Genomic DNA, 13,857 nt, shown 5'->3' on the forward strand with positions numbered 1-13,857 from the left:
ACATTTTATGACCTAATCTTGTAAGTTGCACAGCACTACATCCTCTGCATGCCGTAGATTACAAACAAGTCACTAAGGTTCATCCAGATTCAAGGGAAGATATGTAGACTTCATCTCTTTTTTTTTTTAAACCTTTTTTTTTGAAATAAGGTCTGGCTCTGTCGCCCAGGCTGGAGTGCCGTGGCATGATCTTGGCTCACTGCAACCTCTGCCTCCTGGGCTCAAGCAACTCCTCCCAACTCAGCCTCCCAAGAAGCTGGGGCTACAGGTGCAGGCCACCACACCTGGCTAATTTTTGTATTTTTTGTATAGACAGGTTTTTGCTATGTTGCCCAGGCTGGTTTCAAACTCCTGAGCTCAAGCAACCCACCCGCCTCAGCTTCCTAAAGTGCTAGGATTACAGGCGTGAGCCAGTGTCCAGCCTAGACTTCATCTCTAATGAGAACACTGTCAAAGAACTTATGGATGTGTCTTAACACTGCTCGAGGCGTTATCCTATATGATAGCAGTAGGTGTAGTGGGCAACTAGCCCAGATTAGAAGAGGCCAGAAGGCTCTAGGAGAGGTTGATTTATGGAGATGACATTGAGAAGAGTCCCTGATACACCTGGACATATGGGGGAGAGATTTGTAGGGTGGTGGAGAAGGATTGAATTATTGATAAGCACAAAGCAAACAAAATAATTAGTTGATTATTCACTCCAGGAAAACCAAAAATTGTACAAGGCAGGGAAAGGAATCACCTCATGCTCAGCTGTGAATAGCATTTACTTAGTAACTTGAATATAACATGAATTACTAATCTAACCAGTAGTATGATATAACTATATTGGAAAGATGGGGGATAGGAAGGGCATGTCATATGGTGAGTCAGATATGGGAGAGGGAAGAGGGAATATCCATATCCTCCATCTATAATTAATACCTAAAACTGAAAAAAAGTAGTATACTATTTGGAGACATGGAAATAAATACCAAAATAATCAGCTAAAGGATGAAAAAGTGTTTATCTTTGGGGAGTGGGAAATGGCAGGATGGGGCCAGGGGAAGAGGGCAGTATTCTATTTTCAAAACCTTGTCGAACTCTGACTCTTTAAACCATGTGGCTGTCCAACTTAGAAGAAAACAATTAAAAAAAACACAAAACTTTCCACAAAAAGAAACACCAGGCCCAGATCATTTTGCAGGCACAGATTATGAAACATTCGAGCTATTCCCTATTTTATGAAACTATTTCAGAGACTAGAAAAAGAGGGAGTGTACCATCATTATTAGGTAATAAGCCTAATTACCTTGACACCAAATAAAAATATATACCAGTCTTAAGAACATAGGTGCAGAAATACTAGGTAAAAAACAGCAAACCAAACCAAACAGTAAGGAACAACACACACACACACACACACACACACACACACACACATACACACACACAGCCAATTCTTTGAAACCCAGGAATGCAGGGAATGTCTTCACAGCAGGCCTTGAGTTGGCAGTTGGCTCTGCTGAGCCTATTATTTTTTTCCTCCAAAGCTTCCAGTGCTGTTAAGGAAAGCCAGTCCATGCCACAATCCTTATAATGATCACTGTCCCAAACCTTGCAGCCACCACAGCTACCATGTTTCACTCCCTGGCCTTCCACCTGCACCTCATTTCAGTTGACCACTAGTGAAAGCCTTGGTAATTGTGACAATACCATCCCATGGTGCTCACACCCTAGTTCCCACCAGCTGTTTCACAGATGGATTGGTGTAATATGTAGTGTTGGCCAAAAATTGATGTAAATGCTGATTTAGGAATACAAATCTATAAATAAAAATAGGAAGACATACTTCCTATTTATGTCAATTTTTATCTGGTGGGGGGCTGGTAGAGGATTTCAACTTTATCTGTAATGTTTTATTTCTTAAGCTGGGTGATGGAAACATGGCTTCTGTCATGTTATAATTTATACATTTTTTTCTAGTGTAACATTTCACAAAATATTAACAAAAGATGTGTACCTGTATTGATGTGCTACACACTGTGCTGGGTGCAGTTGGAGGATTAGGTCTAGACCTTGCCCTTGGGGGTCTCCCAATCTGGGGTGGGAGAAAAGAAAGTGGGGCTTAAAGGGGGTGAGTGGGTTGCATAAGAGGCCCAATTACACCCTGATACAGAGGTGCCATAACACTCTTTGTGTCCATGGGAAGAATGGTTCCAAGAGATACGTGTTGAGGAAGACAGTAAATAAGAGGTGAGGTGAGCAAAACTTTGGAACCAGATATCCTAGGCTCAAACCTAACTGGTGCCTCTTTGAACTCCAGTTTCTTCAGCTGTGAGATAGAAACAGTTCCCACCTTTCCTGGTTGTTGCGAGGTTGAGGAGGTACAGAGCAGATGCTCATAAATAGTAATTGTTATTTTAAACAATAGGTCAGTTTCATGCACGACCGTGTGAAGAGACTGCTAAACAAGCTTTGTGTGAGCAATAAAAGCTTTTAATCACCTGGGTGCAGGCGGGCTGAGTCCAGAAAGAGAGTCAGTGAAAGGAGATGGGGTGGGTCCATTTTATAAGATTTGGGTAGGTAAAGGAAAATTACAGTCAACGGGGGTTTGTTCTCTGGCGGGCAGGAGTGGGAGTCGCAAGGTGCTCAGTGGGGGAGTTTTTGAGCCAGGAAAAGGACTTTCACAAGGTAATGTCATCACTTAAGGCAAGGACCGGCCATTTTCACTTCTTTTGTGGTGGAATGTCATCAGTTAAGGCGGGGCAGGGCGTTTTCACTTCTTTTGTGATTCTTCAGTTACTTCAGGCCATCTGGGCATATAGGTGCAAGTCACAGGGGATGCGATGGCTTGCCTTGGGCTCAGAGGCCTGACATTCCTGCCTTCTTATATTAATAAGAAAAATGAAACAAAATAGTGTTGAAGTGTTGGAGTGGTGAAAATTTTGGGGGGGTGGTATGGAGAGAGAGAATGGGCGATGTTTCTTAGGGCTGCTTCAAGCGGGATTGCGGCGGCGTGGGAACCTAGAGTGGGAGAGATAAAGCTGAAGGGAGATCTTGTGGTAAGGGGTGATATTGTGGGGTTGTTAGAAGAAACATTTGTTGTATAGAATGATTGGTGATGGCCTGGATATGGTTTTGGATGAATTGAGAAACTAAACGGAAGATACAAGGTCTGAATAAAAGAAGGAGAAAAATGGGTATTAAAGGACTAAGAATTGGGAGGACCTAGGATATTTAACTGGAGAGTGCCTAAGGGGGTTCAGTGCAATTACTTGCTTGGTTTAGAAGTGATCTCCTTGAGGATAGATTTCCATGATGGAAAGGAAATGAGAGGTTCTAAGAGACGGGCTAGCGGCTTGTAACCTACATGGAAGAGGTTATGAAATGACGACAGAATAGAATGGGCCTGTGAGGCTGGAAGGAGGTATTTTCCTTGGTCTAAGAACTATTTGCCTTGTGTGGGAAGAGATTGATAGGTGGAAATTTCAGCGGGGAAGTAGGTGGGAGTGACCGATGTGAAGGAGAAAAACTGGTCCTGAGGGACAGAAGTTGGAGAGCTAGCTGCTTGTCTAGCCACCTTATCAGCATAAGCGTTGCCTAGAGCAATGGGATCTGACGCCTTTTGATGCCTCTTGCAGTGAATGACCTTAGCTTCCTTTGGAAGTAAAGCGGCCTTGAGTAGAGTTATTATTAAAGAGGCTTTAATGATGGAGGACTCTTGTGTAGTGAGGAAGCCTCTTTCAGCCTATATGACCGCATGGTGGTGCAGAATATGAAAGGCATATTTAGAATCAGTGTAGATATTGACGCATAGTCCTTTTCCAAGAGTGAGGGCTTGAGTTAAGGCAACTAGTCCGGCTTGCTGAGACGTAGTGGAGGGGGGCAGAGTGGTAGCCTCAATGATAGATGTGGAAGATACTATAGCATAGCCTGCCTTTGCTGGTGAGTGGCAATTAGGCCTGGTGGAACTGCCATCAATAAACCAAGTGTGATTAGGGTGAGAAACAAGGAAGAAGGAAATGTGGGGAAATGGGGTGAACATCAGGTGGATCAGAGAGATGCAGTCATGAGGGTCAGGTGTGGTATCTGGAATAATGTGGGAGGCCAGATTGAAGTCCAGGCCAGGAACAATGGTAACTGTGGGAGATTCAATGAAGAGTGAGTGTAGCTGAAGGAGCCGGGGAGCAGAAAGTATATGCGTCAGGTGTGAGGAAGAAAATAGATTTTGGAAATTATGAGAGCTGTAGAGAGTGAATTGAGCATAGTTTGTTATTTTGAGGGCCTCTAAAAGTATTAGGGCGGCAGCAGCCACTGCACGGAGACATGATGGCCAGCCTAAAACAGTAAGGTCAAGTTGTTTGGACAAAAAGGCTACAGGACGCGATCCTGGTCCTTGTGTAAGAATTCTGACTGCACAGCCCTGCGCTTCGGCTGTGTGTAATGAAAAGAGTTGGGATGAGTCAGGGAGAGCTAGAGTGGGGGCAGTCTCTAAAGCTGTCTTCAAGGAACGGAAAGAGGAGTGGGGAAAGGATTTAGGATCTATGGGGTCAACTAGGTTTCCTTTTGTGAGTTTATATAATGGTTTTGTTAGGATGGCAAAACCAGGTATCTAAAGGCGAAAATATCTAACCATGCCTAGGAAGGAAAGGAGTTGTTGTTTTGTAGAAGGGGTTGGGGTTTGAGAGATTAGTCGGACACGATCGGCAGGGAGAGCACGTGTGTTTTTATGAAGAATTATGCCGAGGTAGGTAATGGATGGAGAAGAAATTTGAGTTTTGGAGGGAGATACCTGATATCCTTTGGAGAATAAATGTTGAAGGAGCAGAAGTGTGTCTTGTTGAGAAGATTCAAAGGAGGGGCTACAAAGAAGAAGGTCATCAATATATTGAATAAGGTGGGAAGTGGAGGGGTGGAAAGAAAGTAAATCATGAGAAAGAGCTTGGCTGAAGTAATGAGGGCTGTCCCTGAAACCTTGCGGCAGCACAGCCCAGGTAAGCTTCTGGGACTGATGGGTGTCAGGGTCAGTCCAGGTGAAAGCAAAGAGAGGCTGGGATGAGGGGTGCAGGGGAATAGTGAAAAAAGCATCTTTAAGATCAAGAACAGAACAGTGAGTTGTGGAGGAAGGTATTGAGGACAAAAGAGTGTACGGGTTGGGCACCACAGGATGGATGGCAAAACAATTTGGTTGATAAGGTGCAGATCCTGAACTAATCTGTAAGACTTGTCTGGTTTTTGGACAGGTAAAGTGGGGGAATTGTAAGGAGAGTTTTTAGGTTTTAGAAGCCCATGCTGTAGCAGGCGAGTGATAACAGGCTTTAATCCTTTTAAAGTGTGCTGTGGGATGGGATATTGGCATTGAGTGGGGTAAGGGTGATTAGGTTTTAATGGGATGGTAATGGGCATGTGATCAGTTGCCAGGGAAGGAGTAGAGATGTCTTATACTTGTGGGTTAAGGTGGGGGGATACGAGAGGAAGACACAAAGGAGGCTTTGGGTTGGGGAGAAGAGCGGCAATGAGATGCGGCTATAGTTCAGGAATAGTCAGGGAAGCAGACAATTTGGTTAAAATATCTCGGCCTAATAAGGGAACTGGGCAGGTGGGGATAACTGAAAAAGAGTGCATAAAAGAGTGTTGCCCAAGTTGGCACCAGAGTGGGGGAGTTTTCAGGGGTTTTGAAGCTTGGCCGTCAGTACCTACAACAGTTATTGGGGCTAGGGAAACAGGCCTTTGAAAAGAAGGCAACGTGGAGTGGGTAGCCCCTGTGTCGATTAAACAGGGGATGGACTTACTCTCCACTGTGAGAGTTACCTGAAGCTCGGCATCTGTGATGGTCTAGGGGGCTTCTGAGGTGATCGGGCAGCATCAATCTTCAGTCGCTAAGCTGAGCAGATCTGGGAAGGAGTCGGTCAGAGAGCCTTGGGCTAGAGCTTTAGGGGCTCTAGGAGTGGCTGCTGGGCGAGCTGGGCAGTCTGCCTTCCAGTGGGTCCTTACACAGATGGGACATGGCTTGGAAGGAATCCTGGGCTGCAGGCATTCCTTGGCCTAGTGGCCAGATTTCTGGCACTTGAAGCAGGATCCTGATGGAGGAAGTCTTGTAGGAATGCTTGACTGCTGCAGCTTAGGCATTTTGAAGTTCTTGTATGCTGGAGGTGTGGCTGGGTTTTGTCTCACAGCAGAGGCAAGTAATTGTAACTCAGAAATGCGTTGCTGTCTGGCTGCTTCCTCTCTATTATTGTACACCTTGAAGGTGAGGTTGATTAATTCCTGTTTGTGGGGTTTGAGGGCCAGATTCTAATTTTTGAAGTTTTTTCCTAATGTCAGGAGTGGATTGGGTGATAAAATGCATATTAAGAATAAAGCGGCCTTCTGGCCTTTCTGGGTCTAGGGCAGTATAGCGTCTAAGGGTTGCTGCTAAGCGGGCCATGAACTGGGCTGGGTTTTCGTCTTTACCTTGGGTAGTTTCTTTAAGCTTGTCAGAATTAACAGCTTTGTAAGCTGCCTTTTTAAGCCTTTCAACTAGGCAGGAAATCATGTAATCTTGCCTAGCTATACCTGGGGAATTTGTCTGGTAGTTCCATTGGGGATCCTCTCGGGGAACTGCTCTAATGCCTTCCTGGAGGTCAGGTTCATGAAGCCGGTGGTTATCAGCATGAGATTGGGCTAGAGAAAAAACTCTTTCCTGTTCATCTGGGGAGAGGGTAGAAGTCAGGATGACATTTAAGTCACTCCAGGTTAAATTGTAGGACAGAGTTAGATATCAGAATTCCTGTATATATTTAGTGGGGTCTGATGAGAAAGAGCCTAAACGCTGACTGATTTGAGAGAGGTCTGATAGAGAAAAAGGTACATGTACCCTGACTATGCCTTTAGCTCCAGCCACCTCTCTAAGAAGAAATTGTTGGGCGGGTGGGGAAAAGCTAGTCGCAGAACTAAACTGTAAGCCAGACCGGGTGTGAGGAGGGGAGGTGGTAGAAGGATTATAGGATGGAAGAGCGGAGGCTGAGGAAGAATTGGGACTTAGCTCAACCTGGCCACGAGCAGCCTGAGGAGGAGGGGAAAGGTCAGATGGGCCTGTAGAAGGAAGACTGGAAAGATTCAGCGACGCTTGGGGTTGGGACTGAGGGGGCAGGCGGGAAAGAAAGGAGGAGGATTTGGGAGGAATCGCATTGGGAACAGAGACTAGGGAGGGAACAAAGTGTGAAAAATGCCTGGACGTAAGGCACCTCAGACCATTTGCCTATTTTTTGACAAAAATTATTTAGGTCTTGTAGGCTGGAGAAATCGAAAGTGCCATTTTCTGGCCATTTAGAGCCATTGTCAAGTTTGTATTGGGGCCAAGCGGTGTTGCAGAAGAAAATAAGGCATTTAGGTTTTAGGTCAGATGTGAGTTGAAGAGGTTTTAAGTTCTTGAGAACACAGGCTAAGGGAGAAGAAGGAGGAATGGAGGGTGGAAGGTTGCCCATAGTGAAGGAGGCAAGCCCAGAGAAAAGAGAGAGTAGAGACACGGAGGGAAGGGGTTCGGGGGTTCTTACCCTCCAGAAAAGTGGGAAAGGGGTCAGGGCGTGGAAATAAGGGGTTGGGGCACAGAGATAAGAGGTCAGGGCATGGAAATAAGGGATCGGGGTGCAGAGATAAGAGGTCGGGGCACAGAAATAAGGGATCGGGGCACAGGGATAAGAGGTTGGGGCATGGAAATAAGGGATTGGGGGTTCTTGCCCCCTAGAAAAGCGGGACTTGCTACTAAGGATGAAGGGGAAGGGGTTGAGGGGTTCTTGCCTCTCCCCCAGAAAAGCAGAGAAGGGGTAGAGACTCACAGAGAAGGGGTTGGGGTACTTGCCCCTCCCCTAGAAAAGCGGGACTTGCCACTAAGGGTGAAAGACCAAGGCAGGTGTCCTTGTGTGGTCTGACACCTCTGAAACGTGGGTGAATAATCAGAGAGGCATCCCTGCAATGATTAAACATCAAGGGAAGGCTGCCTTCCTAGTCCGTGACCGGCACCGGAGTTTTGGGTCCACGGATAAAACATGTCTCCTTTGTCTCTACCAGAAAATGAAAGGAATTGAAATTAAGAGAAGGGAGAGATTGAAGGGTGGCGCCAAGATTGAAAGGAGAAAGAGGTTGAGGGATAGTGAGGGAGGTTGGAGAAGAGAGTAAAAAGAGGCCGCTTACCGCATTTGAAATTGGTGAGATGTTTCTTGGGCTCATCGGTCTGAGGACCTGAGGTCGTAGGTGGTTTCATGTGCGTCTGTGTGAAGAGACCACCAAACAGGCTTTGTGTGAGCAATAAAGCTGTTTATTTCACCTGGGTACAAGTGGGCTGAGTCTGAAAAGAGAGTCAGCGAAGGGAGATAGGGGTGGGGCTGTTTTATAAGATTTGGGTGGGTAAAGGAAAATTACAGTCAAAGGGGGTTTGTTCTCTGGCGGGCAGGAGTGGGGGTCGCAAAGTACTCAGTGGGGGAGCTTTCTGAGCCAGGATGAGCCAGGAAAAGGACTTTCACAAGGTAATGTCATCACTTAAGGCAAGGACCGGCCATTTACACTTCTTTTGTGGTGGAATGTCATCAGTTAAGGTGGGGCAGGGCATATTCACTTCTTTTGTGATTCTTCAGTTACTTCAGGCCATCTGGGCATATACATGCAAGTCACAGGGGATGCGATGTCTTGGCTTGGGCTCAGAGGCCTGACATTCCTGCCTTCTTATATTAATAAGAAAAATAAAACAAAATAGTGGTAAAGTGGTGGGACAGCGAAAATTTTGGGGGATGGTATGGAGCGATAATGGGTGATGTTTCTCAGGGCTGCTTCGATCAGGATTAGGGGCAGCGTGGGAACCTAGAGTGGGAGAGATTAAGCTGAAGGAAGATTTTGTGGTAAGGGGTGATATTGTGGGGTTGTTAGAAGAAACATTTGTCATGTAGACTTATTGGTGATGGCCTGGATACAGTTTTGTATGAATTGAAAAACTAAATGGAATAAGAGAAGGAGAAAAACAGATATAAAAGGTCTAAGAATTGGGAGGACCTAGGACATCTGATTAGAGAGTGCCTAAGGAGATTCAGCATAGTCCTGCTAGCAAAGATTATTTATTTACTTCAAGAGTTAAGAATGGCAGTTTGGGGATAGCACCAGGAGATATCAGCTGTGATGGCTTGGAGAAACAGTGTAAACCGGCAGTGTAAACAAGAGCAGGGCATGTATGAGTAGTTGAGAATGGAGAATAGGAGTATGACTAGACAGAAAATAGTAGGGATGACAAGTGTTTTTGGGGCACAGTCTAAGTTGGTCCAGTGTCTGGAATGAGACTGGGACCTAATAAAAAGGAGCTCAAATGGGCTGTACCTTGTAGCATTCCGAGGACAGGTCTGATTTCTGAGAAGGGAAAGTGGTGAAGGTATTGTCCAGTCCTTTTTAAGTTGGTGGCTGAGCTTGGTGAGGTTTGTTTTTAAAAGACCTTTAGTCTGTTCTACTTTTCTTGAAGACAGAGGACCGTAAGGGATATAAAGGTTTCCTGAAAAACTGCTTGGCTGATTTGACAAATAAAGGCTGGTCTGTTATCAGATTGTGTAGAGGTGGGAAGGCTAAACTGAGGAATTATGTCTGACAGAAGGGAAGAAATTACTGTGGTGGCCTTCTCAGACCCTGTAGGAAAGGCCTCTACTTATCTAGTGAAAGTGTCTACTTAGACTAAGAGGTATTTTAGTTATCTGACTCAGGGCATGTTGAGTAAAGCTAATTTGCCAGTCCTGGGTGGGGGCAAATCTTCAAGCTTGATGTGTAGGGAAGGGAGGGGGCCTGAATAATCCCTGAGGAGTAGTAGAATAGCAGATGGAACACTGAGAAGTTATTTCCTTGAGGATAGATTTCCACAATGGAAAGGAAATGAGAGGTTCTAAGAGGCAGGCTAGTGGCTTGTACTATAGCATAGCCTGCCTTTGCTGGTGTGTGGCGATTAGGCCTGGTGGAACTGCCATCAATAAATCAAGCATGATCAGGGTGAGGGACAGGAAAGAAGGAAATATGGGGAAATGGGGTGAATGTCAGGTGGATCAGAGAGATACAGTCATGGGGGTCAGGTGTGTTATCAGGAATAATGTGAGAGGCCAGATTGAGGTCCGGGCCAGGAACAATGGTAATTGTGGGACTTAACAAAGAGTGAGTACAGCTGAAGGAGCCGGGGAGCAGAAAGTATATGCGTCAGGTATGAGGAAGAAAATAGATTTTGGAAGTTATGAGAAATGTAGAGAGTGAGTTGAGCATAATTTGTGATTTTTAGGGCTTCTAAAAGTATTAAAGCAGCGGCAGCCGCTGCACGCGGACATGAGGGCTAGGCTAAAACAGTAAGGTCAAGTTGTTTGGACAGAAAGGCTACAGGGTGCGGTCCTGGCTCTTGTGTAAGAAATCCGACTGCACTAACCATGCCTAGGAAGGAAAGGAGTTGTTGTTTTGTAAGGGATTGAGGTTTGGGAGATTAATTGGGCACAATCAGCAGGGAGAGCACGTGTGTTTTTATGAGAATTATGCCGAGATAGGTAACAGATGAGGACGAAATTTGGGCTTGACTGACGTAATGGGGTCTATCTGTGAAGTCTTGCGGCAGTACAGCCCAGGTAATTTGCTGAGCCTAATGGGTGTCAGGGTCAGTCTAAGTGAAAGCAAAGAGAGGCTGGGATGAAGGGTGCAAAGGAATAGTAAAGAAAGCATGTTTGAGATCCAGAACAGAATAATGGGTAGTAGAGGGAGGTATTGAGGATAGGAGAGTATATGGGTTTGACACCATGGGGTGGATAGGCAAAACAATTTGGTTGATAAGGCATAGATCCTGAACTAACTTGTAAGGCTTGTCTGGTTTTAGGACAGGTAAAATGGAGGAATTGTAAGGAGAGTTTATAGGCTTTAAAAGGCCATGCTGTAGCAGGCGAGTGATAACAGGCTTTAATCCTTTCAAAGCATGCTGTGGGATGGGATATTGGCATTGAGCGGGGTAAGAGTGATTAGGTTTTAATGAGATGGTAAGGGGTGCATGATCCATCGCCAAGGAGGGAGTAGAGGTATCTTACACTTGTGGGTTAAGGTGGGGGAATACAAGAGGAGGACGCAAAGGAGGCTTTGGATTGGGAAGAAGGGCAGCAATGAGATACAGCTGTAATCCAGGAATAGTCAGGGAAGCAGATAATTTAGTTAAAGTGTCTCGGCCTAATAAGGGAACTGGGCAGGTGGGGATAACTAAAAGGAGTGCTTAAAAGAGTATTGTCTAAGTTAGCACCAGAGTTGGGGAGTTTTAAGAGGTTTAGAAGCCTGGCTGTCAATACCCACAACAATTATGGAGGCAAGGGAAACAGGCCCTTGAAAATAAGGTAATGTGGAGTGGGTAGCCTCCGTATTGATTAAGAAGGGGACAGACTTACCTTCCACTGTGAGAGTTACCCGAAGCTCGGTGTCCGTGATGGTCTAGGGGGCTTCGGAGGCGATAGGGCAGCGTCAGTCTTCAGGCACTAAGCCAAGAAGACCTGGGAAGGAGTCAGTCAGAGAGCCTTGGGCCAGAGTTCCAGGGGCTCTGGGAGTGGCTGCCAGGTGAGTTGGACAGTCCGATTTCCAGTGGGGTCCCACACAGATGGGACGTGGCTTAGGAGAAATCCCGGGTTGCAGGCATTCCTTGGCCTGGTGGTCAGATTTCTGGCACTCGTAGCAAGCTCCTGGGGGAGGAGGTTCTGGAGGAACGCCTGGCTGCTGCAGTTCAGGCGTTTGGAAGTTCTTGTGTGCTGGAGATGTGGCTGGGGTTTGTCTCACAGTGGAGGCAAGGAATTGCAACTTTTTTCTATTATTGTACACCTTGAAGGTGAGGCTAATTAAGTCCTGTTGTGGAGTTTGAGGGCTGGAATTTAATTTTTGGAGTTTTATTTAATGTCAGGAGTGGATTGGGTAATAAAATGTATATTGAGAATAAGACAGCCCTTTGACCTTTTAGGGTCTAGGGCTGTAAAGCGTCTCAGGGTTGCTGCTGAAGGAGCCATGAACTGGGCTGGGTTTTTATATTTGATGAAAAAGCCTAAATGCTGTCTGATTTGGGATAAAGAAAAAGGAGCATTAACCTTGACTATGCCTTTAGCTCCAGCCACCTTTTTAAGAGTAAATTGCTGGGCAGGTGGGGGAGGCCTAGTCACGGAACGAAACTGTAAGCCGGACCAGGTGTGAGGAGGGGAGGTGATGAAAGGATTATAGGGTGGAGGAGCACAGGCTGAGGAAGAATTGGGACCTAGCTTGGCCTGGTGAGGAGGGGAGAGGTCAGATGGGTCTGTAGAAAAGGAAGATTAGAAAGACTCAATGATGCTTGGGGTTGGGACTGAGGGGACAGGCGGGAGGGAAAGAAGGAAGATTTGGGACGAGTTGCATTGGGCACAGAGACTAGGAAGGGACTGATGTGTAAAAGAATGCCTGGACATCAGGCACCTCAGACTGTTTGCCTATTTTATGACAATTATTTAGATCTTGTAGGATGGAAAAATTGAAAGTGCCGTTTTCCGGCTATTTGGAACTACTGTCAAGTTTGTATTGGGGCCAAGCGGTGTTGCAGAAGAAAACAAGGCATTTAGGTTTTAGGTCAGGTGTGAGTTGAAGAGCTTTTAAGTTCTTGAGAACACAGGCTAAGGGAGAAGAAGGAGGAATGGAGGGTGGAAGGTTGCCCATAGTGAAGGAGGCAAACCCAGAGAGAAGAGAGCGTAGAGACACAGAGGGAAGGGGTTCGGGGGTTCTTAACCCTCCAGAAAAGTGGGAAAGGGGTCAGGGCATGGAAATAAGGGATTGGGGCACAGGGATAAGAGGTTGGGGTGCGGAAATAAGGGATTGGGGGTTCTTGCCCCCTAGAAAAGCGGGACTTGCCGCTAAGGGTGAAGGAGAAGGGGTTGAGGGGTACTTGCCCCTCCCCCAGAAAAGCAGAGAAGGAGTAGAGACTCAGAAGGGGTTGGTGTACTTGCCCCTCCCCCAGAAAAGCAGAGAAGGGGTAGAGACATGGAGAGAAGGGGTTGGGGTACTTGCCCCTCCCCCAGAAAAGCGGGACTTGCCGCTAAGGGTGAAGGACCAAGGCAGGCCTCCCTGCGTGGTCTGACACCTTTGAAACGTGGGTGAATGATCAGAGAGGTGTCCCTGCAATGATTAAACACCACGGGAAGGCTGCCTTCCCAGTCCGTGACCGGCGCCGGAGTTTTGGGTCCACAGATAATACGTGTCTCCTTTGTCTGTACCAGAAAATGAAAGGAATTGAAATTAAGAGAAGGGAGAGATTGAAGGGTGGTGCCAAGATTGAAAGGAGAAAGAGGTTGAGGGATAGTGAGGGAGGTTGGAGAAGAGAGTAAAAAGAGGCCGCTTACCGGATTTGAAATTGGTGAGATGTTCCTTGGGCTGGTCGGTCTGAGGACCTGAGGTCATAGGTGGATCTTTCTCATGGAGCAAAGAGCAGGAGGACAGGGAATTGATCTCCCAAGGGAGGTCCCCTGATCTGAGTCACAGCACCAAATTTCATGTGCGTCCGTGTGAAGAGACCACCAAACAGGCTTTGTGTGAGCAATAAAGCTTTTAATCACCTGGGTGCAGGCGGGCTGAGTCCGAAAAGAGAGTCAGCGAAGGGAGATGGGGTGGGGCCGTTTTATAAGATTTGGGTAGGTAAAGGAAAATTACAGTCAAAGGGGGTTTGTTCTCTGGCAGGCAGGAGTGGGGGTTGCAAAGTACTCAGTGGGGGAGCTTTTTGAGCCAGGATCCGCCAGGAAAAGGACTTTCACAAGGTAACATCATCACTTAAGGCAAGGATGGGCCATTTTCACTTCTTTTGTGGTGGAATGTCATCAGTTAAGGCAAGGACCGGCCATTTACACTTCTTTT

The 13,857-nt window shown here is 46.4% G+C and overlaps 1 protein-coding gene and 1 long non-coding RNA gene across 27 annotated transcripts in view; one reads left to right on the forward strand and one right to left on the reverse strand.

Moving 5' to 3' along the window:
• The window catches only part of DLEC1 (DLEC1 cilia and flagella associated protein), an 82,497-nt gene that overhangs the window by 29,642 nt on the left and 38,998 nt on the right, over positions 1 to 13,857 (forward strand). The window lies entirely within an intron of this gene.
• Positions 2,646 to 13,433, reverse strand: LOC129143613 (uncharacterized). 2 transcript variants are annotated; one of them, XR_008547240.1, is made up of 4 exons: positions 13,350 to 13,433; positions 11,391 to 11,492; positions 8,155 to 8,230; positions 2,646 to 3,006 (listed from the first exon to the last, which is right to left on the reverse strand). It is a non-coding gene; the product is annotated as an uncharacterized LOC129143613 (long non-coding RNA). The 2 variants fall into 2 exon arrangements; XR_008547239.2 differs by lacking the exon at positions 13,350 to 13,433 and having other exon boundaries at positions 11,391 to 11,742.

This window comes from Pan troglodytes, chromosome 2 (assembly GCF_028858775.2).
Source record: "Pan troglodytes isolate AG18354 chromosome 2, NHGRI_mPanTro3-v2.0_pri, whole genome shotgun sequence".
Taxonomy (NCBI): domain Eukaryota; kingdom Metazoa; phylum Chordata; class Mammalia; order Primates; family Hominidae; genus Pan; species Pan troglodytes.